At 35.5% G+C, this 24885-nt stretch overlaps 1 long non-coding RNA gene across 1 annotated transcript in view; it reads left to right on the top strand.

Annotated features, from left to right (window-relative positions):
* The window catches only part of LOC143689881 (uncharacterized), a 34408-nt gene extending 23176 nt beyond the window's left edge, over positions 1-11232 (top strand). Inside the window, exons 2-3 of the long non-coding RNA XR_013178951.1 lie at positions 10443-10561; positions 10918-11232. This is a non-coding gene — a long non-coding RNA (uncharacterized LOC143689881). The remainder of the gene's footprint in view (positions 1-10442; positions 10562-10917) is intronic.
* Positions 11233-24885: the final 13653 nt, after the last annotated feature.

A 24885-nucleotide genomic window follows, 5' to 3' on the forward strand; every position in this document is an offset into this window, starting at 1 on the left:
TATCCTTTTTTAATGCATTAATGGATTCAGTTTCTTAAAAATTGTTTAAGATCTTTCCATCCATGTTTGTGAATGAGGTTGGTCAGTAATTTTTCTTTGCTGAAATGTCCTTGTCAAGTTTTACTATCAAGGTTATGCTGGCCTTAGAAAATCAGTTTGGGAGCTCTTATGATTTTTTCCTTCATTTGCTTCCTCGGATCATTTATCTGTTCTTCTTTTTCATTTTATATGTGCAGAAAGGTTGATGGACAGGAATGAAATCATTCAGGCTCCCCTGTGCTCAGCCTTCTATTTGGGTTTGAGTATGGGGAGCAATGATAGGAGATCATTAAAAGGCAAGGTGGTGTGAGAGATTAGGGTATTTTTTTCTTCACACTCTCTCCCAACTTGGTTGAGGGTCAGAAGAGGCCATCTTTCTTTTAAACCCCAGTTGAGGGTCAGCACATTATGCTGGGAAGCCCTTCTCCTATTTCTTTAGACCTCTGACCTCTGGTAATCAATTTTTGTCTCTTTTCCCCTTAAGACTTATAGGTATTAGCGGCTTCCCATTGTTGCTAGTGCAGGGGTACCTCACTGCCTTTTGTTGGTTCTCTTAACCACCTCCACATATAGGTAAATAGTCCCCTTCTTAAACTTTCTTCAGTGAAATCTTTTTGGGTGTGTGACATATCTCTCTACTGGGGCCCTGACTAATAAGCAGAATTGGACTGGTGTCATGAAGTAAAGCTTCAAAATGGGGTTCTGAGTTTTAGTTGTTCATATATTTGGTAAGCACATAGATAATCTCCTTGCTGGAGAAAATGTGACACTAATATTCCTGGGCATATAGCAACTTCACCATGATTTAAATTAGCACTGGTGGTGGCATGGAATTGAGTACTGGAGAGGAAAAGTTTTGGGGGATAATGGCTCTGGTTATAGTTGCCACATTGACAATGCTGAGTACAAAGATTGTAGGATAGGTTGATCATTTTTGAGTGAGAGCTTATGAAAACAAAAATACAAAATTAAATATTTAAAAACTACAGATAATTTAAATTAAGGCTTTGAACTTCCAAGTGATGTCATGAATATCAGAAAGAGCCTGCAATTGCCTTCAAGAAGTTCCTTACTTTATGTAGCCACAGGGCACACAGTGAGGATCAGAGCCCGTATCTCATTGTAAAGTTTGTAGAATTGCAAAGCCTGCTACCTGCCAAGCCCATATGGCTAGGAAACTCGTTAGGAAGTAGTAATACCCTGCTTGGAATTGGGAATTTGGGCAAACAAAGAGGAAGGTGAGAGTTTTGAATCCTCATATTATCTTGAAATTTCCTTTCCCCTCCATCTTACCGGAGGGAATAATGATCTCATTGCATAAATAATCTTCAGTGACTTTATCTGGGAGAGTTACCTTGCCTGCAGGAACCTCACTGACCATCTCTTATTACCTTGAGGCTTATAATAAGAGTTTTTTTTCCTGGCTAGACCAGGTAGAGACGTGCAAGGTCTACTTCACGTGGAGTAACATATACACTGAAAGAATTAACATTATGCCAGTTTGTCAGGAGTTTAGAGAGAAGGCATGGGAATGGATTCTAGCGTTCTTTCCTTGCTTACTTTCAATCCTAGAAATCCTTCTGCTTCTTGCATTTGCTATTCCTGTATTCAAAATCTTCTTTTTGTAGTTATCCATATTTTTTTAAATTAGTAATTCTTTTGAATTAAAGCCTTCCTGTTCAAATTACAAGGGTGGTTTCTGTCTTCTGATAGGACTCTGATTGCTACAGACATTTTTGTAGACTTCTCCATTAGCAGCATCTGAGCTTAGTATTTATTTCTTGAAGATTTTAAATTATTTATTCAATTTGTTTTAAATTATGGTTCAATGCATCCTTTTTATTTTTTCTTACATTATTATATTTGATAATAATAATATACTACCTTATAGGTTATTTCTGTTTTTTCTCTTCCTGAAGTATATCTTTTAAAGTTCTTTTGACCTAGGCTCTAGTTACTCTTATCTAATTCAAGCTGACATCATTGCTCACTTTGCATCATTATTTCATTGGACCATTTTAATATCCTTCTAACTAGACTTCTTGCTTGACTCTTGCCTTCCTAAATCTCATCTTCTAAACAATTACCAGTTTGACCTTTCACAAATATGTATCAGATCGTGTCATTGCCTTGCTAAAAAACTCTCCAATGAGGAACTGAAAGGTATCAAAATTGACTGTGTAGCAAGGATTTTTAATATGGCTCCATGAATGGGAATTGTATGCAAATTTTTCTGTGTATAATTCTTTCCTTAACTCTCGTCAGATTCTCCGACTCAAAAAAGCGAAAGAACCACTTAACTTCTTATTTTGTATGCTGTATCTGCCATACATTCATTCATTTTTCCATGTGAGTATCTTGTTATTGCAGCACCATTTGTTGAATTTTTGTTTGTTTGTTTTTGTTGGTTTCTTTGCTTGTGTGGGAAGTGCATGGGCCAGGAATCGAACCCGGATCTCCAGCGTAGCAGGTGAGAATTCTACTACTGAACTATCCTCGCACTCCCAGAACCACTTAACTTTTTATTTTTGTATATAAATTTTTATTTACCTGTATATGTTATAAACCACTTAACTTTATATATTTACACTAAAGATGATAAGAGTATATAGTTCTCATTCTAGGATATGTATTTAAGCATTCTCAGTAAATATAGTTGCAGTCTGAAGGGGCCCTGCCTGATTTTTAGATTAAAGATTTATGAGTCCAGAGTGGAAAAATCCATGTAAGAAGCATGCTAACAGGATGCTGACTTAACAAGGCTTACTTTTGTTTGGATGTGCCACAAATTACTGAAGAACTTGATAATTGTAATATTATATTTATACGTAAAACTCAAAACATTTTTTTGCAGTGAGGTTCCATTCCCAGTTCTAAGAAAAATGTTGGAAACTAAGGAGGGCAAAGTATTATGTACAGGAGGAGAATAAATTGAAACTGGAATGCTAATCAATTTTGTGTCTGTGTTCTACTTTAGTTTCGTCCTCTCAGACACTTCCTTTGTATATACTTGATAAACTGGAGTAAGCTTAGTTATATTGTTCTTAGTTGTAATAGAATGATATTGGGGTGTCAAGCAGCAAGCAATCAAGCAAGTGGAGACCTTTCAATGACATTCTATCACATGCACAATTTTTAATAAGGGTGGTGTGTTCCACTGCTTTCCTGGCTCAGAGGGGAGTTCAACTGGGGCTGCCTCATCCCATGATATCAAGGAGCAAGACTTTCCATTTTTGCCTTTGGCATGGGCAGTCTCCGGGAATCAAACCCAGGTCTCTGGAATGGCAAGTGAGAATTCTGCCACTGAGCCACCGTTGCCCACCCAAGAGTTACCTTTCAAGCCATGGGGTGTCTGAGACCTCCACTCTGTTCTGGGGGACTGTGAGTGTCCAGGATGATCAGGTAATGGGCTTTCCTCTTAGTAGTCAGTGTTCCACTGGGGTACAAGGCAGATTCTGGGGCACAGGGAAATATCCCACCCTCATCCCCCACTTCTTCAGGAGTCAGTCTGATTGGGTTTCTCCCAGATCAGAAGCAAGAGCCTTAGTTAACTTCCTTACAACATTATGATACTCCTGGTGGATATCTCACCCCAACCCCATTCCTGCCATGCTCACCCACAAGTCCACTTCAGAATCTAGTGTATCCATTCTTTCCTTTTCTGTTTATGTGGCTATTCCCCCATCTCTTTCTCCTCTTCTGCTCTTTTTTTTAACCACCTTCTGAACACAAAAATATACCCTGCATATATGTGTGAGGATCTTTCTGTCTTGGGGAAGGCTTTGTTTGATTTTCCCTCAGTGGGTGATTCATGTGTCTGTATAGATTTGGAGGTTGTGGGGTGATGGTGAGAGCCTTTAGGACGTGATTGAAAGAAGTTGACAAATGTTTTTTTGGCAGAAGGGTGCTGGTTGAAGGAAAAACAAATAGGTAAGAAATGTCTCTTCATTGAGAAAATTTATGCTTCTTCCCATCACCCATAAGACAGCACCTGCTTTGGCACTAGCCCACTTCTTTGCACTTTGTAGCCTTTGTACTTTCTTTCCTTGTTGCTTGGAACATGCTTTCCCCAGTCTTTGCATGGCTTGACCTTATTCAGTCTTAGCTTGAATGTCATCTGTTCATGAAGACCTTTCTTCAATGTCCGATCTAAAGTAGCCCTGCAAGTCATTATTATACCACTCTGAATTTTTAAATGCAATTTTATTGAGATATATTCATGCAGCATAGAAGTCATCTGAAGTATATCGTCACTGGTTCATAGTATCATCACACAGTTGTGCATACAGCCCTATGATCAAATTTAGAACATATTCCTTATCCCTCCCACAATATTGACCCATAGTATTGGTGAGGTGCATTTGTTACTGTTGATGAAAGAGTATTAAAATATTGCTGTAAACTATAGTTCATAGTTTGTAATAGGTACATTTTTCCCCATATACCCCTCTAGTGTTAACTCCTTATAATAGTGTCAGACATCTGCTCTAGTACATGAAAGAACTTTTTTTTTGTTTTTACAGTTAATCACAGACATTATCTACTACAAGATTCACTGTGTTATACATTCCATGTTTTAACATCCAACTTTCCTTCCGGTGACATACATGAACCTAAACGTCCCCTTTCCACCACACTCCACACCATTCAGCACTGTTAATTATTCTCACAATAATGATTTCACTCTGTTTTATTTCTTCATGGAACTTACTACAGTGAGAAGATACCTATTTATATCTTGTTTATCTGTATCTATCTGTCTAACTCCCCTAAAACATAAACTCTAGGAGAACATGGATGGGGTCTCTTTTAATTACTGACCTATAGCCATTTGCTAGTATGTTGTCTGGCAGTAAGTGATAAATAAATATTTGTCAGCTGAGACAGACCAACTGACTGACTAAGAGAATGACTTGGTGAAATATGTGAATGGTCATAAGTTCTCCTAGAGCAGCAGTTTGCAAATGATCTGTTTCAGGATCCCATTACATGCTTAAAATTATTGAGGATCCCAAAAGTTTTATTTATGGTTGCTATATTTATGATATTTAATGGGTTAGTAATGGGAATTGAGACATTTATAAAATATGCATCTATTGCTTTACTAAAAAAATAATAAACTCCTTACATGTCAACATAAAAGCCATACTTTTAAAATGAAAAGGAACATAGATTGCCAAAACAAACAAAAAAAGTGGGTGAGAAGAATGGTATTGTTTAACATTTCACTATTTTTCTTTCATTCTTCTTTTTTCTAACAAAGCTGGACAAGTGATGGCTTCTTGAATATTGCACTGTGGAATCTGAGACTATATTAATGAACTTTTTGTACTCTGTTAAATTAAAATCCTACTGGAATATCTTGTAGTTTGAAAAATCCCATGAGTGATTTTTTAATATATTGCCTTGGTCATTTGCAAAATGTGAATTCACCGGGTTATACAGATCTTCCAAATATTGGTATATTTCTTTATATAACCCTCGAAAATTTTATTTTATAATATAACCACTGTTATCATTAGAAGAGCCTTTAAATATCGGGAAACTGTCAAGTTCCCATTGATGGATATAAGTTTTCCAAAATTCTTGAGAATTTTGAGATTGAGAATTCAAATTCTATTATTGACAGCAAGTATTTGCAGTACTTTTCCTTGAATTGATAAGCACATTTTATTGATTTCCAAAAAAAAAAAATAATAAAATCTGCCAAATACCCAAGTTGGAAGAATCAGTTTGTCAGTCATTCTTTTAAGTACAAAATGTTTTATGAAAAACATGGCTAGTTCAGCTTGCAGCTCAAACAATCATACAAGTGCCTTTTCTTGAGAGAACCATCACCCCTCAGTAATCAGCAAAAGTACTTTATATGCAGTTTTGGTGCAGAATATTATAAGACATACTCAAAGGTTAAAACTTAGTAAAATTAATATTATTTTTATTACTGCTTCATCAAGGATATTCTTAAGTGAAATCTGAATTTTTTTGAGTATGTGGTAATGAAGAATAGTATGACTATTAGTACAGTTCTTGCCACAGCCTTTTTTTATTCCAAAGCACTAGCAGTTTTACCTGCCATTGCTTTTGCACCAACAGTGCCAATGTTAATTCACATTTTAACCTTTGAAGAGGGAAAATTAATTTTAATATCATTATAAAAATAAAATTTGAATTGACCTAGCCTCTGAAATGGGGCCCCATGCCCCTGGTATCCTTGGATAACACATTGAGAACCATATATTTAGTGTGGACCAGAGATAAGGGATAAAACAGTTGGATGCATAATTAAATTTATGAATACTAAGTTCAAGGCAACATTTCTTTCTCACATTCCCTAAGCCATAAATATCTACCCAGTGATGGATCCAAAGAGTCCAAGGTGGCAGGTGTAAGATGCCTCGTGCATCTAGAGACTAGAATTGAGGAGACTCACTTCTGTTTCTCTACTATGATTCTAGGAATTGCTAATCCCTGGCATAGGAGACAAATCATATACAATACCCTATGTCTTAGGAACATTTCCATTATTTTCTACTTCTGGGTGAGTTGAGTATTAAGAGAGCTAAAAAGAGATTATATGGGTAGTGATCCATAAGTTTAAAAATTCTCCCCCTAAAAATGGTTCTGCAATAATATTCGCAGAACTTTTCAAGGAAATTAGAATCCAATCAATCCTAATGAACAACCTATGAGTTAGAAACTTGTGACATTCTGTATGTGAGAAGTAAAAAGTATATAGTTTTTGTTTTAGTTTCCTATGCTGTTCAAGCAAATATCAAGAAATGGTTTGGCTTAAACAATGGGAATTTATTCACTCATGCTTTTGAGACTGGGAGAATGTCCAAACCAAGGCATTATCAAAGCAGTGCTTTCTCCCCAAAATTCATGGCGTTGTAGGTCTGGCTGCCTGTGACCCTTGGTTCCTCTGTCACATGATAAGGCACATGGTGGCATCTCCTACTCTCTTCCAGACTCAGTTTTAGTTTCTTGCCACCTGTGGCTTTTTTTTTTTTCTCTTTCTGAATTTAATTCTCTTTCAAAGGTCTTCAGTAATAGGATTAGGACCCATTCTGATTGAGGTGGGTCACACCTTAACTGAGGTAGCCTCATCAAAAGCTCCTACTTAATGGATTCACATGCACAAGCATGGATTAACTTTAAGAACCTGTTTTTCTGGAGCATATACAGTTTCAAACCATCACAGTTTCATAATAGTAGTTAGAATAGTTCTCATAGCTTGATAAAAATAACTGATAAGCTGAAATAACGTAAACATTCCTTTATGTTCTTGCATCAGGAAAAATAACAATTCTCAATCTTGGGACATCTGGGCAGTTTTAGACATAATTCTAAATTATGGTACTGATAGGACTTACTTATCCTGCTGTTATTCCTTTTGTCAAGGACATTTCTTGCTTGGGGAACCTCCTTTTACATTAAAAGTTAATATTTGAATTGCATTCAATTTGTTAAAATTTCATATCAAGTGCCAGTTTTTGATTGTTCACTAATTTTTAAAATATTTATTTAACAGATTTTCTTGATTTAGTGGTTTCCAAAGGTGGCTGACATTAGAATCACTTGGAAAGGCTTATTTAAAATAATGTGGTGTCCCACCCAACCCCACATCAGTCAGAAGCGCTGGAGGTAGGGCCCAGGCCTTGGTGATTTGGTTTAAAGGTCTTCAGCTGATTCCAATATGCAGCTAAAGTTGAGCAATTTTAGTTCCTGAGATGTTTTCTGATAGCATCTTAGGCCTTTGAGGAGCAGCTGTGTTAAGTCTTTCAGCCTTCATAATTCAATTTAGTGTGTCACAGTGGAATTAATAATTAATGTTAGATTTCAGAAATGAAGAAATGAATTAACCTATAAATAAAGGGAGCTACTGGGAAGGATGGTGCAACAACTATAACAATAATAGTGAAGTATTTGTTTCCAAAGTAATTTTCTACCTCAAATATAGCCCGTGAGTATGAATTTTTCCCCAGATAGTTGTCTATAATCAAATTGAAGAGTTCAGTTCCCTTCCCTAGGTAATAGTAATAAACTATATTTTATTACCACTTAGTAACAGAAGAGAGGAAAATATATTCGGTAAATTATCATTCACTCTATCAAGCTTTCCCAGATGTCACATGGGTTGAAGTTTTAAAGCATTTGTAAGATTGAACAGCCTATTTTTGTTGTTTCTTCTACTTAAGGGAGAGTGTATGGAAAGTAATTAAGCCAGAACTGTCAGAAGCTCCTCACAAGGTTTCTTTTCAGCAGGGACTTTTGACATAACAACAGTCTGAAAATAAGACTCATTTTAATCAGGATAATGCAAAATCAATTACACCCAACAGTGTTGAACAAACATGTCAAACTTTGTTAACTTGTGGACTGAGAATTCTTGCACAATGGGTGCCCCTTTAAATGAGTAGACATCCGAGTCCCTTCTTGATAAGTATTTCCAGTGCTTCTGGGCAATGGCACCCTGGGCAGATTTCCATAAGGATGCACCCTTGAGCATCTGCTTTGGGTTGGCAGGAAAGATCTCTGAGTCTTCAGAGATGTTGATTTTCTGCCCCATATACCTTCCAAAATATGTATCTTAGATTCCAGTGCTACCATAGCTGAATTGGAGATTTCATTTTGAAATCTTCTGTTTCAGTAAATTTTAACATTGATCCTGGGTGGCTCTGCACAAATGTATACCAGTTATAGGTGGGCCTCTTGGCTGGCCTCTGCCTGTTTATACATTCCATCTTACCCCATCTTCTCTCTCTCTGCCCATTTCTTATTTTACTTTTAAAAAGTTGTGAGCAGCACAGATATTTTTGGCTGATCTGTTTGAAGTGGCAAGATAGGCATTTCATATAGTTCAGCACTTCCTACAAACATCTTAAGATATCACACACATTATCCAAAGTTTCCCACTCAAGGCAGCTGCTAAAAATCTCTCCCTTCTGAAACTTTCTGCAGACTCTTCACCATTTGCTGCTTTCTCTTCTTCATTTCCTTATTTCTTGCAATGTTCATGTGCCACACTCCTGAAAATTGTCATTTTCTATCCCATAGCTTCCTGGCAATCATGGTTTATCACCTGTTCTCCTTAAACAAACCAGGGTCCACAAACCCTCTGGAATCCTAGTGTGTACAGTTTTCCACCTAATGAGGAAAAATTCCCATAGTACTCCATAGAGATAGGTACTACTTACATTTTTGTTTTCTAGGGGCCTTTCCCATTCTCAATCCAATATCCTCTCCCCTACTCTTTCTTCTCTGAGATGAATGAGATGTTCTCAGTTTCATCTAAAGGCACTTGTCAGGCTCAGTCTAGTTGTGCTATTACATGATTTTTCCTGAGATATCTGGAAAGCAACACATCTATATTGAGATTTAATTTCTCCACATTCAGGGGCTATACTTCTTTTCATTAGGATTAAAATCCTCTTGATGCAGATTGCCATTAAATGCCTCTCTGCCACCACCAGAACCAGTGTACAGCAATCTTCACCCCTGGGGAAATGGCTATAAATGGATATCTGACTACTTAAAGCCTGTGGCAATTTTGCCACACTAGAAGCAGATCAGGAAGTCCTATTTCCAAGCTGAGCCCCGTGTTAACTCAAGAGACAGGGAAGATGCCAAGCACCATAGCTGTATCGATGAACTACCTTAGCACTGGTCACTGTATCTTTCCTGTAATGTGTACAAGTTCAAACTGAGTTGGCACCTGTCACACTCACTTAGTACTTCTTTACTCAGTACCACAGGTGTTTTAGTCTCCATTAGCTAAACCAACAGTGAGCATTTATGGAGCCCTCCAAGGCTCAGTAAAATTCAGTTCCTTAAATCACTTTTCTGTAATTTAGGTCCAAGTATTCCCAATTTTCCAAGCCACACTTCACCATCCCTAGTGGCTGGCTCTCATTTAAACACATAGTGGAAGGAATATTTCTTCCCTTCTTGCTTACTCTAGGAGTTTAACTTAAAATCCAAATTGCTCCTCTCCCTGCAAGTGAGATTATCTAATAATGTGGAGGTCTGGGTGACTTTGATCAAATTAATTACCACTATTACTAGACCCTATATACTAGAAACCACCATACCACAAACAGAGCACTTTGTTTGGATGGCACATTACTTTAGAAATAGAGAAGCTTTACACCAAATATCCAGATATTTAGCTTCTCTTGGGAAAAATAGTAAAACCTGGCATTTCTGGACCTGTCTTCCATTCAGTATCAGTTGGTGAGTGCAGAATGCCTTTAGATGGGGCCTTTGCTTTCCAGCTAGCACTACCAGCCTTGACTGTTTTACAGCTGGCCTGCATCAGTCATTTTTTTCATCTGATTGGCCCATGGATGCATATGCATTTACAGCCATGGCAGACCCTCACTTAGTCTGCATTTCTTTCACAGGGTGCCAGGCCAGAAAACACCATATGGAGGTTTGCTGGATCGGGCTTGGAAACAAGATTCTTATAACAACCCTTTGAGTCATGAACAATGATTCCCCAATTTTACAGAGCAGAGAGTGGGTAAGTAACATGTATAAAGTTTATACATCTAGTGAATGGATACTGGATACTGGATTGATAGTGGCTTGTTTTTCGAGTTGCCTATTATGGGGAGGGTATTTTTTTTGTAAGTGGGAAGGATGGATCAAAGAGATATTTAGCAACTAACTGGCAGCCTGTGACAGGGACTAGTAATGCTGAATGATGTCATGTGTTGCACCTCCATTTTCTAACCTTCCTTGCAGTTAAATAGTTCAACTCACTAGTTATGGCCAATAGACTATGATCAGAAGTCACAGGTGTTACTTGTGGCTAAGGGGGTTAAGTATCAGGTGTACCTTCCCCAGGTGCTCTCTCTCTTTCATTTGTGTCCCAAGGACCCCAACCTTGACTGGACTACATGATGGAAGGAATATGGATGCATGAATTTTGGCTGGAGGAGTGCTGCCCTGACCTCACTGGACTTTAGGTAAGTGAAAAATAAACTTGTTTTATGTTAAGCCACTGAGATTTAGGAGCTGTTTATTGCAGTAAGTAGAAATAATTACTCTGACCAATATTGTAGTAGACACTGATTGTTAGAAAAAGCTGCTTATGACATTGTCTGTACTTGGTCATTTCAAAGATAATGACTGTGAAACCATCGTCTTCACATTTTCCAAAGACTTTTGACTGAATTATTTTGTTTTTTTTTTAAAGGGAAAAAATCACAAATGACACTAACTTAAGATGCTTTTTATTTTTGAAAACACACTAAAAACTAGAATGCCATTACCTTTAATTTGGAAAGTGGGACATGTTGGCAGAGAAGAATTATTTGTTTCTTGGGTATGTAGTTTCTTTTTCTTCTGACAATAGTTAATACCCACTTAGACTATGCAGTTTGCAAAACCATTTTGTGGGCTATTAACTACTGTTTCATTTTAAAGAAAGAAGACTGAGGATTAAGGGGATTAATTCCAGGGTTATACTGTAATTAAGGTATAAATAGAACCCAGGACCATCTGATATCAAAACCTATGTTTTCCTGTTCAGTTGTTCTGCTTCTTAAGCAGAAAATTGCTTGATTCCTTTTCTAACATTCTTTGACTAGACATTATAATACATCAAAATATCTTAATTGGATAATAAGATATTCCATGAATATTATAAATAACTTAATGCTATTTCTATATTTGCTATTCATTGAACAGTGTTGTAAAGGGCAATATTGTGGCCTAGCTATTAATTGATTTTTCAGTTTTTGGATTCATTTCTTCTATTTAATTTTGCAAATGAGATGCTTTATTAAAACTTGTTGATTAGTTAATAAAAACTTTAGATGGTCAAAAGCATGTATTTGATGTGAAAATTTACTTTAGGAAAATCTATCTTCTTATGTTTCTTTCCAGTTCTCTTTTTTTAAAGCAGTTTTATTGATATACTCACATACTATATAATCCTTCCAAAGTGTTCAATGAATGACTTTTATTATAATCACAGAGTTGTGCATGCATAACCACAATTTGAGAACATTTTTATTATCCTAAAAAGAAAAATCGCATACCCATTAGCAGTCACTTCTCAATCCCTTTATCCTTCCTCAATCCTACATAACCACTAATCTAATTCTGCCACCATAGATTTATTTATATTCTCGTTTAATACACATGGAATACTTTTATACACAGTTGTATTTCTTTGTGGCTGGTTTCTTTCATTTAGCATAATGTTTTGAAAAAATTATTGCTATTTTGTTTTCAGTTAGAGAAACTGTACATTTACATAAATGTCATGTAAAAATACCATGTTCCCATATACCCATTGTTGACACTTTGCTTTGATATGGTACCTTTGTTACAACTGATGAAAGATTATTAAAATATACTGTTACCTACAGTTCATAGTTTGCATTAGTTGCATTTTTTCATGTAGCACCCTACTGTAAAAACTGCATAATAGTGACATATATTTGTTATAGTTCATGAAGAATATTCTTATATTTTTATAATTAACCTCAGTCATCCTGGACAACAGGGTCCGTTGTGTTGTACAGTCCCATGTTTTATCCTCTAACTTTCCTGCTAGTAATATACATGGCACAAAGCTTCCCCCTTTAACCACATTCATCAACATAATCCAGTGCTGTTAATTATGCTCACAATAATGTGCTACCATCTCCATTATCCATCTCTAAACATTTACAATCAACCTAATTAGGAATTCTGCACAAATTAAGCATCAACTCCCCTTCCTCTATACCTATTCTATTCCCTGGTAACCTATATTGTAGATTCTAACTCTATGAATTTACTTACTACAATTAGTTCATATCTGTGAGATCATATAATATTTGTTCTTTTGAATCTGATTATTTCACTCAACATAATGTCCTCGGGGTTTATTCATGTTGTCACATGCATCAGGACTTCACTCCTTAGAGCTGAGTGATGTTCCATTATATGTGTATTCCACATTTTGTTTACCCATTCATCAGTTGATGGGTACTGGGTTGCTTCCATTTTTTGGCAATTGTGAATAATACCACTAGGAACATCAGTGTGCAAATGTCTGTTCATGTGCTTTCAGTTATTCTGGGTATATATACCCAGTAGCTGGATTGCCAGATCACATGGCAATTCTATACTTAGCTTCCTGAGGAAGCACCAAACTGTCTTCTGCAGCAGCTGCACCATTTTACATTCCCACCAGATGTGAATGAGTATTACTACTTTTCCACATTCTGTCCAACACTGGCAGTTTTCTTTTCTTTTTTTTTTCTAATAGTGTCCATTGTACTAGGTGTGAAATGATACCTCACTGTGGTTTTGATTCGCATTTCCCAGATAGCTGGTGACTTAGAGCATCTTTTCATGTGCTTGTTGTCTATTTACATTTCCTCTTTTGAAAAATGTCCATTCAAGTCTTTTGCCCATTTTTTGATTGGGTTGTTTGTATTTTTATTGTTGAGTTGTATGCCTTCTTTATATATTCTGGGTATTAAACCCTTACCAGATGTGCTAGTATGAAAGTGTTGTATATCTCAGAAAAGCCATACCTTTTAATCCTGATTCAATATTATAGGGTGAAAACCTATAATTCCCTTTATAAAAGCTTTTTGACATCTGGTATATTGCATTCTGACAGCTTTAACAAACGAATACACCAGATTAAAACGTTATTGGGTGAATATTTTTTTCCAATTCAGTAGCTTGCCTTTTTACTTACTTGACAAAGTCCTTTTAGATGCAAACTTTGAGGAGGTGCCATTTGTCTATTTCTAATTTCATTCTTTCTGCTTTGGGTATGAAGTTGAAGCAATCATCTCCTGCCATAAGATTTAGAAGATGCTTCTCTGTATTTTCTTCTAGGAGTTCTTGGGTCCTGCTTCTTATATTTAGGTCTTTGATCCATTTTGCATTAATTTTCTATAAGGTGTGAGATAGGAGTCTTTTTTCATTCTTTTGCAAATAGATATCAAGTTCTCTCAGCACCATTTATTGAAGAGACTATTCTGTCCTAGTCAAATGTACTTGGCAGTCTTGTCAAAAATCAATTGACCATAGATGTCAGGTTCTATTGCTAAACTCTCAGTTTAATTCCATTAGTCAATAAATTGATTTTTATGCAAGTACCATGCTGTTTTGACAATTGTAGCTTTGTAATATGTTTTAAAGTCAGAAAGTATAGGTCTCCTCATTCTTTTATTCTTTTTCAAGATGTTTTTGGCTATTCAGGGCCGCTTATCCTTTCAAATGATGTTGATAATGGGCTTTTCAATTTCTGCAAAGTAGGCTGTTGGAATTTTGATTGGGACTGCATTGAATGTGTAATCAGTTTGGGCAGAATGGCATCTTGATGATATTTAATCTTTTAGTCCATGAACATGGAATGCCCTTCCATTTATTTAGGTTTTCTTTGATTTTTTTTTAGTAATGTTTTTTGAGTTTGCTGTGTACAAGTCCTTTACATCCTTAGTTAAATTTATTCCTTACTATTTGATTCTTTTTTTTTCTCGTTTGCTGTATGGTGGGGATGGGGTCACATTTCATTCTTTTTCCATGTGACTATCCTGTTTTGCTGCACCGTGTGTTGAATTTTTTTGGGGTGTGTGTGGGGAGGAAGTGCATGGGCCCAATATCAAATCCAGGTCTCCCACAGAGCAGGCTAGAATTCTACCACTGAACTACCCTTGCACCTCCTATTTGATTCTTTTGTTGCTATTATAAGTGGAATTTTTTCCTTGATTTTCTCCTCAGATTGTTAATTACTGGTGTTTAGAAACACCACTGATTTTGGTGTGTTAATTTTGTATCCTGCCACTTTGCAAAACGTATTTATTAGTTCTACTGGCTTTCTTGTAGTTTTTTTGGACTTTCTATATGTAGGATCATGTCATCTGCGAAGAGTGAAAGTCATACTTCTTCCTTTATAATTTGGATGCCTTTTATTTCTTTGTCTTGCCTAACTGCTCTAGCTACAACTTCTAGCACAGTGTTGAATAATGGTGGTGACAGTGGCATCCTTGTCTTGTTCCAGATCTTAGAAGGAAAGCTTTCAATCTTTAATCATTGAGTACAATGTTAGCTGTGGGTTTTTCAAATATGCCCTATATCATGTTGAGGAAATTTCCTTCTATTCCTATCTTCTGAGGTGTTTTACCAAGAAAAGATGCTAGATTTTGTCAAATGTCTTTCTGTGACAATCAAGATGATCATGTGGTTTTCTCCCTTTGATTTGTTAATGTGGTATATTGAATTAATTGATCATCTTGTGCTGAACTATCCTTGCACATGTGGGATGAAATCTCACTTTAGTATGGGGTAAAATTCTGTTAATGTGTTGTTAGATTCAATTTGCAAGTATTTTGTTGAGGATTTTTGCATGTGTATTCATTTGATTCTATATTCATTTTGCATCTATATTCAAATTACAGAGATTGGTCTGTAATTTTCTTTTGTAGTACCTTTATTTGACTTTGGTATTAGAGCAATGTTTGGCTTCATAGAATCAGTCAGGTAGTAGTCACTCCTCTTCAACTTTTTGGAAAATTTTGAATAAGATTGGTATAAATTCTTATTGAAAGGATTTGTGAAATTTTTGGTGACGAATTCTTTACTTACAATTGGTCTGTTTAGGTCTTCTATTCCTTCTAGAGCCAGTGTAGGTTGTTTGTGCGTTTCTAGGAATTTGTCTGTTTAATCTAGGTTGTTGAATTTTCTGGCATACTCTTCTTCATAGTATCCTTTTATGAGCATTTTTATTTCTGCAGGGTCAATAGTAATGTCCCCCCTCTCATATCTGATTTTATTTATTTGTGTCTTCTCTTTTTTATCTTTGTCAGTCTAGCTTTGGTTTGTCAATTTTCTTGGTTCTCTCTAAGAACCAACTTTTGGTTTTTAAATTCTCTATGTTGTTATTTCAGTCTCAATTTTATTTTTTCTGCTATAATGTTTATTATGCTTTTCTTTCTGCTTGCTTTGGAATTAATTTTCTATTCTTTCTCTAGTCCCTCCAGGTGTGCAGTGAGGTCTTTGATTTTAGCTCTTTCTTTTTTAAAAACGTAGGCATTTATGGCTATACATTTCCATCTCAGCACTGACTTCATTGCACCCCTGCCCTCCAGTGCCCCGGAGCAGTTGTTTCAGGTAGCCTCTGCCTGTCCACTACTTGTTTTTGGAGGAACAGTGAGTCCTGGAACTCCCTATTCTGTCATCTTTCCGTAGGTCTCTAAATAAAGGTCAAATAACTAGAGGTGAAGGTATATATTATCTAAAAAACATAGGCTCTGAAGTCTGATTCTCTGTCCATTCACTAGGTATGTGGACTTGGGTTCAGTTACTTAACCACCTTCCTGTTTTGTAAAATTGTGAAAATGCTTGTTCATACCTCAAAGCATTGCTATGAAAATTAAATGAGTTAGTATTAAAGTGATTGATGCAGAGCAACTATTAAGGAAAGTTAGCTAATACTTCTAAGGTATAAAATATTGTCTATACATGAACATTGACTTAAGAAGGTAAATCTCAGGTGAACATGGAATTACTATATTTCATGTTGGATGGAACTTTGAAAATTATGTAGTCTGAAGTGTTTTTGACTTTTTCTAGTTTAAAAATCTTCTTAATGCCAGAACTGAGGCTAAACGCTAGTTTTCTTAAATAAGCTCATTTTATAAAAATGTGCTTGAGTTTTCATATATTTAAATGGGGTTGATTTAGCAGAAACTATATCCTAGAATCAGCAACATTTTGAGGGGATTTTGCAGTCTATATTCCTTTACTCTGATAGCACTTTTCCCTTCTACCCCCAAGGTTGGACCCCACAAATCATGTGACTCCGAAGTTTTGGTCATAATCAAGAGAACAGGGAGATCAACTGATCCAAGATGAGCCTATTAGGTTTTTGCTTCTTTGAATTTGAAATTTGATTTAAAAAGTACTAGTTGATCTTGTGAACTGAAGACTTGGTAGCCAAGGATCATGTGCATACTAATTCAGTGAAATTCATGGGAACATGAAAAAAGCAGATGTACAAATAGAGGCAGAAGTAGAGAGTAGTGATCAGGGTTACTGGTTTCTATGCCTGATCTTTGAGTTCAGGTTTCATCTCCTGTCCTGTGTTCTGTAAGAAATCCCAGTCCAATAAATCCCCCTTGTTTTCTTCTATTTGTTTGAAGTACATTTTGTTACTTGCAACTGTAAGTCTTAATTAACCCATTGATTAGGCTCTGAAAGGGAAAAAGTAAAACAAAGGGTGCAAATTACTGACAGGCATTGTTACTGTGAAAATGAGGAACAAGAGGGAAGAACAAAAGAAGAGAAAAAACTGAAGAGTAAGGTGGGCCAAGGCTTTAGCTTTGATAGGAGCATTGTAACATGTTCTCTTAAAGACAAAGCTTTAGTGGCTTCAATTGAAATCCAATTATTTTAGGCTTCTTTGAATGTGGATAAAGAACAGAAATGTGGAAAAATAAGGTTAAGCAAGCAATTGAAAATTCTGCTGCCTTGTTCAAGACAAAACTGGGTCATGCCATAACTGTGGCATGCCAATGCCATTATAAAATATAATGAAACTCTTGGCAACAAATAGAAAACATGACAGAACCACATCCCAGGTGACTGTACTGAATCAAAAATAGCATTTTTTTTTTTTACAAACAATTTGTTATTTTGAAGGAAAACCAATAGCCTTCACAAAGCTTATGTTCCACTGCTAGTTTGATAGGAAAAGAGATTTATCTCTTCTAGTGATGGACCCCATCAGGCTAAAATAACCACTGCAAACAATGGATCTGAGAGCCAAATCTGGGAAAATAGATATTTGCCAGGCTGCCTCTCTTCACTGTTGGAAAGAATTTTATCTTTCTTTGTTTGGTGGAAATAATACTCATGACCAAAGGAGCTGCTTTTCTAGGTACTTGGTTTACTAAAATAAGACAAGAAGGTACAACTCTTATTTTTATCATTATAGGATGAAATAATTAGTTTAGATAAGTGCATGTTGAACAAGGAAAGCTCGCAATTGTAGCCTGCCCTCCTTCCTGCTTCTCTACTCCTTCCCTGCTTTTCTTATCTCTTTCTTTGATTTTTCCCTTCCTCAGTCTTTTTTTCTATAATGTAATTGAAAAATATGGGGTTCCTTTAATATGAAAATATCTTACAGACTGACTAATTCTAAGTATATTGTTTCCTTCTCAAATAGATATCAAATAAAAAATTGAGTATCTTAAGCTCTGTAAAGTATATAACTAGATAGTTCTCTTCAAGAATGTTTTGTCTGTCCTAACTAATACAGTCAGGACTTAGGATGAAATTAAGAAAGATGGTTTGCTATCCCTTACCTACAGAGATCTAGGGAAAAGTAATGAACTCTGGTTGGTAGGTAAATTCTGGTCATAAATATCTTCTGTAAAGGTAATTTCCATACTTCTTGCTATCATCAAAGTACATTTTTAAAATTCCAGGAACATATCTTTATTCTAGCAAGTCAGCCTTCAATTGTGCATGCAATAGTGGGAACCAGTGCCTCCTGTAATCCAACCAAATTGAAAGTCCTCCCAAACTCTTGATCTTGCTCTATAATTCACATTTCCTTGGGATAAAGTTTAGTTTGATAATCTCAAAATCTGTAATTAAACAAAATACGAAGTCCCACTGTGAAAGCTCAACTCAGAGGGGCAGAGATTTTGTTCACGTAGACCTCAGACCTAGAATTCTCCCTTCCTTCATTCTCTCAGTGAGAGATGCAAAGTAAATTTTTCTCCCTCAAGAATTTTCTTTCTTAGTTGGGGAAGAAAGGTAATGCTTTGGTTTAAAAACTTTCTTTTTTTGCTCCAGAGATATTGCAGGAGAAAATTAATGAAAAGAATCTTAATAGATTTACTCCACAAAAGTCAGTAATTTAGAATTGAAATATAGTGAAAGAATAGCGATATATTATTTTTCCATTGTCTACTTATTAGGTTGTTTAATGCCAGATTTTCTTGTCTTTCCACACTGCTCCTACATTCTTATATTTTCCTGTTTTCTCTTGCAGCTTTCTTCAATTACTTTACCTTAACATGAGAGACTGAAACTGAACATGCCTTTTGAATCAGGATCTTGATAGCATCAAGAATAAAGTGATGATTACTTTCTAATTGTAATATAGTAATCCTGCTAAGTAAAAAGTATCTTAGAACTTTTAGAATTATTGGTCTATATTTTTGATATTCAAGTTGAAATCATTCATACACTCTTTGTTAATATACATATATTAAAATAAATGTTATTTAAAATTTAAATTAAACAATAACAAACATTTTAGAAATTTTGGATTGTTTGCTTTTTTTTTCATGGTAACTTTTATATTGTAAAGAGCATGATTCTTACATGTGCAGTACGTATTATTCTATTCCTTTCACAGAAAAAGAAAATGAGATTCACAGAGGTGAATCTTCACATAAATAATAGGAATTGTGATTGGGATCCAAGCCAGGCATGTCTGCACAACAAGACCTTATGATTGAATTTGCATCTACCCTTTTGCAATGTTTGGGGTAAATTTCCATGCCAGGAGAAAATTGCCAATGATATAGTGAAAGGCAAACTGATTCCCAGAGAGGTTCTAGTTAGTAGCAACATGGGTGAATGCATACATGGAGACTAAAGGTCTGTGTCAGGGAATTAGTTTCTTGACGGTGACATGACCCTCTGCTTTCATGTCATTTATAGTAATAAATTTGTTTAAGTTTTCTGGTTGAGTTTTTCTTTGAAAAGGAACTGTGATTTTAATTTCACTTTTACCCCCTTTACTTATAATCTATTCAAGGAATTGGAAAGGAGTGTGATTGGTATTGAAGCAGTTAACTAGATCCTCACAAACTAAGAAGCTGACAATGTTAGTATTTTAACTTATTTGTCTTCCTTCCTTCTATCCTCCCTTCCTCCCTCCCTTACTTCCTTCTTTCCTTCCTTCCTTCCTTCTCCATTGCCTCTCTCTATCTCGCCTTCCTTCCTTGAAAGATCTGTGAATCCCATTTCTGAAAATCTTCTGTTTCATTGGCTCTGATGGACAGCCTGCTGACCCCGATCTCTCAGTCTAGATTCAGTAAAGAATGACATAAAGGTAAAAAATGAGAAAACAATTGTTTTACAGAAAGAAGCATAGCATTAAAACTCAGAATAACAAATGGCTTTAGTACGGTTGGTATTCCAGAGAGGTTGACAGCTTTCATTAAATTTTATTCAAATTGAAATGAAGAAAAGTTCTTTGTTGTAATTACTGATTTCTACAATACTCCCCAATAAATATTCACTGATGTATTATGGAACTTTTCCTTAGTGCAAAATATAATATTTTATCTACATTTTCATGTATATGAACATATAGGAAGTGTATTTGGCCAAGGATTTACCGGGACCCAGCATCATGGGATTGAGAAAGGCTTCTTGACCAAAAGGGGGAAAAGAGAAAAGAAGCAAAATAAAGTTTCAGTGGCTGAGAGATTTCGAACAGAGTCGAGAGGTTATCCTGGAGGTTATTCTTATGTATTATACAGATATCCCTTTTTAGTTTATGGTGTATTGGAGTGGTTGGAGGGAAGTACCTGAAACTGTTGAGCTGTGTTCCCATAGCCTTGACTCTTGAAGACGACTGTATAATGATATAACTTTTACAGTGTGACTGTGTGATTGTGAAAATCTTGTGTCTGTTGCTCCTTTTTATCTAGGATATGGACAGATGAGTAAAAAATATGGATAAAAAATAAATAACGGGCGATATGGGGTAAAATAAATTGGGTAGATTGAAATACTAGTGGTCAGTGAGAGGGAGGGGTAAGGGGTATGGAATGTATGAGCTTTTTTTTTTAATTTCTTTTTCTGGAGTGATGCAAATGTTCTGAAAATGATCATGGTAGGGAATACATAACTATGTGATGATATTGTGAACCATTAGTTGTACACCATGTATGAACTATATACATGTGAAGATTTTTCAATAAAAATATTAAAAAAAGAAGTGTATTTGAGTTTGAAAAGTGTGTTACCTTAAGTATATAAATATTATCTTGTAGACATAAGCTTTTTTTTGAGGGTGAATGGAAAAATAATATCATAATCCTTTAAATATGCTAAGCTCAGAAATTGTTTCTAAATATCTTTAGACTCTAAAGATGAAGGCAGAAGTCTCATTTTGTCACTGAGGTGTTGTCAATAGTAGAAGAAAATGTTTTGTAGCAGTTTTTTATTTTCAGAATTCTGAGGGAATTATCCAATGACCAAATATCCTTTGAAGGATCAACATTTTTTTACTTAGGCTGTTTTAAAGAAATTCTCTTAATTATATATTTTTCAAATTTGTTTCTTTAGTTTATGTGGAAGCCCTAGTTTAATTTTCTGAGGGAGTCCACATTTTTCATTAGAAAAGTCAGTTATTCTATCACATGGAAATGTGGAATGTACACGAGTATAATATGGTGCTCTGAATGTGCATTTGTCATACTTCTGTGCTTTGAGTATATTATTTTACACTTTTTCCATAACTCTTTCCACTCACACTCAGATTTTCAATCTTATTTCTTGCTCCTGTCATTGAGGCTGTCTCTAATTATTCAATGCTAGCCCTTTTTGTCCAAAGCAGTAGGGAAAATGTGATTGTTAATTGAAAATTTAGTGTAATTAGAACTGGTAAAAATGTGACAGGCATACCATAAATGTTTTATCTTAACATAAAAATATAAATATATTTCTACTGATCAATAGTTTCACATAGAGCCAAGGTTTACTCCTTGTATATGGGTTCTATTGTGGAATTTTTATTAACTTTCCTACATAAACCACACAAATAATACATCATCTGACATTCCATTTTGATGTTTCAAAATTTCCATTTGCCAGGTATGGAACTAATGAAACTTGTTATAACTGTGTTTAAAGCAAAGATTAATAGGACATAAGTAAAGCAGCATATCAATAGGAAGTACTGGTTGATACTAGAGTTCCAAAATCTGTATTGGTTTTTTCTTCGTTCTGTAACAATTTATCACAAACTTAGTGGCCTAAAACAATACACATTTATTATTTTATAGTTTTGTAGGTTAGAAGGTCAAAACATGCCTCATCTCCTAAAACCAGGGTGTCACTAGGGAATGTTTCTTTCTGTATTCTCTAGGGAAGAACTTGGTTCCTTTCATTTTCCGGCTTATAGAGACCTTCTATATCCATTGGCTCGTGCTGCTCTTTCTGCATCCTCAAAGCTAGCAATGTTACATCTTTCTGACCATTTTTTCATTGTTATTTCCCTCTCTCAGCAGCTGGAAAAGATTCTCCACTCTTACATTCCCATATAATAAAATTGGGCCAATAGAGATAATTAAAGATAATCTTTCTATTTTAAGATCCATAACTTAATTACATTTACAAAATCACTTTTGCCGTTATTTTGCCTACTGCTGACTGCCCTTGGACTCCCAATGATTCATATCCATTCTACACACAAGATACGTTCATCCCATACCAAGCTCCCCAAAAGTCTTAACTCATTTAAAGCATCAACTCAAAGTCCAAAAATCTCATCTAAATCTCATAATCTCATCAATCTCATAATTTATATCATCGAAATGCAGTAGAGATGAAAAAGTTGGTATCATTGTACTGGGGCACAATTCCCAGGGGACCTGTGAAAGTCAAAAACAAGTTGTCTAATCCTCAGACTCAACAGGGTCATAGGCAAAGGAAAGCAGTTACTGACATTCTGGTTCAAAACACAAAAGTAACATACCTTTCTATCCTTACGTTTTGCTCCTCAAAAGTTTCCAGCCTCTTTCCAGGGTGCATTCTAAGGCAACTTCTGCATTTTTAGGTGTTTGTTACAGCAGCACCCCACTTTCAGGTACCAAAATTTTAACTAATCTATTTCCATCCAAGAGTCCTGGGCAACCCCTGATTTATTTTTTGTAATTATATATAAGTTTTGCCTATTCTAGAACATCATGTGAATGAAATCAAATGATATGCACTTTGCCTTCTTTTGCTCAGCATATTTGGATTTTCCCTCATGATTTTAGTGTCAGTAGTTCATTTGTTTTTATGTTAAGGAGTATTCCATTGTATGACCATGCCACAGTATGTTTATCTATCCTTTCATTGAAAAAACTCATTTACATAGAGTTTGCATTATTTTTAATTGGTAAAATGGTTTTGTATAAGAATTTCTGTTGATCTATTTATTTGTCAACATTTGGTATTGTCAGTCCTTTTAGTTTCAGCCTTTCTAATGGGTGGATAGTGGTTTTAATTTGCTTTGCATTTGAGGACTTATGATGTTGATTATATTTTTACTTCTCTTTTCCTTCCCACTACTTTAGGATTTCTTCATTATTATTGGTTTTCATAAATTTTCTTATGTTGAACCTTGATGCCATTCTCTTTGTCCTCATTTGCTTGAGGTACAATTTGCTTCTTGATCCTATGGACTGACTTTTTTCCAACAAATCTGGAAAAATTTCAACAAATTTTATTTCTCTCTTGATCCTTGGGTCTCTTCTTATATATATGTTATTCTTTTTTATTTTTGTCCAGGTTTGTTTGGTTGTTTGATTCTGATAGCTGTTTGATGTTATCTCACAAATGTTGAAGCTCTTTCTTCTTTCATTTAATTTTTTGACCTTTTTTCTTTGTTTTCTTCAGTTTGTATATTTTGTGTTGCTTTGTCCTGAAATTCACTGATCTTTATTTCTGCCGTCCCCAATCTTCTGTTAATTCTATTCAGAATTTTTTTTTTTGAGTCCTGTTTATGGAAGCATAGTTTCCACACAGTAAGGTTTAATTTTTCGTTGTCATTCCAGTGAATTTTAAATTTCAGGTTTTGCTTTTTTTTTTTTCTTAATGTAAAGGAATACTCATGTTTTCCTTTACATTTTTTCTTTTTTGGCTTTTAAAAAAGGAAATTTATTAAATTGCAAGTTTACAGTTCTAAGGCTGTGAAAATGTCCAAATTAAGGCACCAACAAGAGGTTACCTTCACTCAAGAAAGGCTGATGAAGTTCAGAGTTTCTCTCTTAGCTGGAAGGGCACATGGTAAAGTCTGTTAGCTTTCTCTCCAAGCTTTTTATTTCATGATGCTCCCCTGGGGGCATTTTTCTTCATCATCTCCAAAGGTCTCTGGCTCTTGTGGCTCGCTTTCCTCTGTATTTTTGAACATATATAATAGCTGTTTTAAAAATCCTCGTCTCTTCATCCATAATCTCCATCATTTCTGCATCATGTGTCTATTGACTGATTTTTCTCTTAGTTTTGGTTCACCTTTTTCTCTTTCATTTGTCTGGTTGTTGAGTGTTTAGATTTTGAATTTGTCCTTTAAGAGATCTTTGTTATGGAAGTAATTAATATCATGAATAACAAATTGACTCTTTTTTTTCTTCTGCATCTTGTTAGGTTCATTACAGTTGTTCTTTACTCTAGGACTGGTTTAGCTCTACTAAAATGTGGCCTTTCTAGAGTTTCTGCTGAATGCCCAACATGTTCAATAAAGTTTCTTCCCTATGATTGGTTGGCACTTGAATTTCTCCCAGCTCTGGTTAGTTCCATGATAGTTGTTTGTTCCCAGTGGTTGTTCTTTTCTTGGCCTGATATGTCTCATCTCAACTCAGGTGCAGCTTGGTAATCTGCCCAAAGACTCAAGAGGACCCTATGCAGATTTCTGGAGTTCTTTAATGCATAGCTTTTTCCTCACAGGCACTCTACTTCACAAATCATAGCTGCCTTCATTTCTTGTAAGTGTGCTCTGTGTCTCCTCTGTATATTGACACCTCCATATCCCATTTCTGTGCAGTAGTCCAGAATATGGCTCCAGTCCCCAAACCCAGATAATTAGATGGCTTA

This window comes from Tamandua tetradactyla, chromosome 7 (assembly GCF_023851605.1).
Source record: "Tamandua tetradactyla isolate mTamTet1 chromosome 7, mTamTet1.pri, whole genome shotgun sequence".
Classification (NCBI taxonomy): domain Eukaryota; kingdom Metazoa; phylum Chordata; class Mammalia; order Pilosa; family Myrmecophagidae; genus Tamandua; species Tamandua tetradactyla.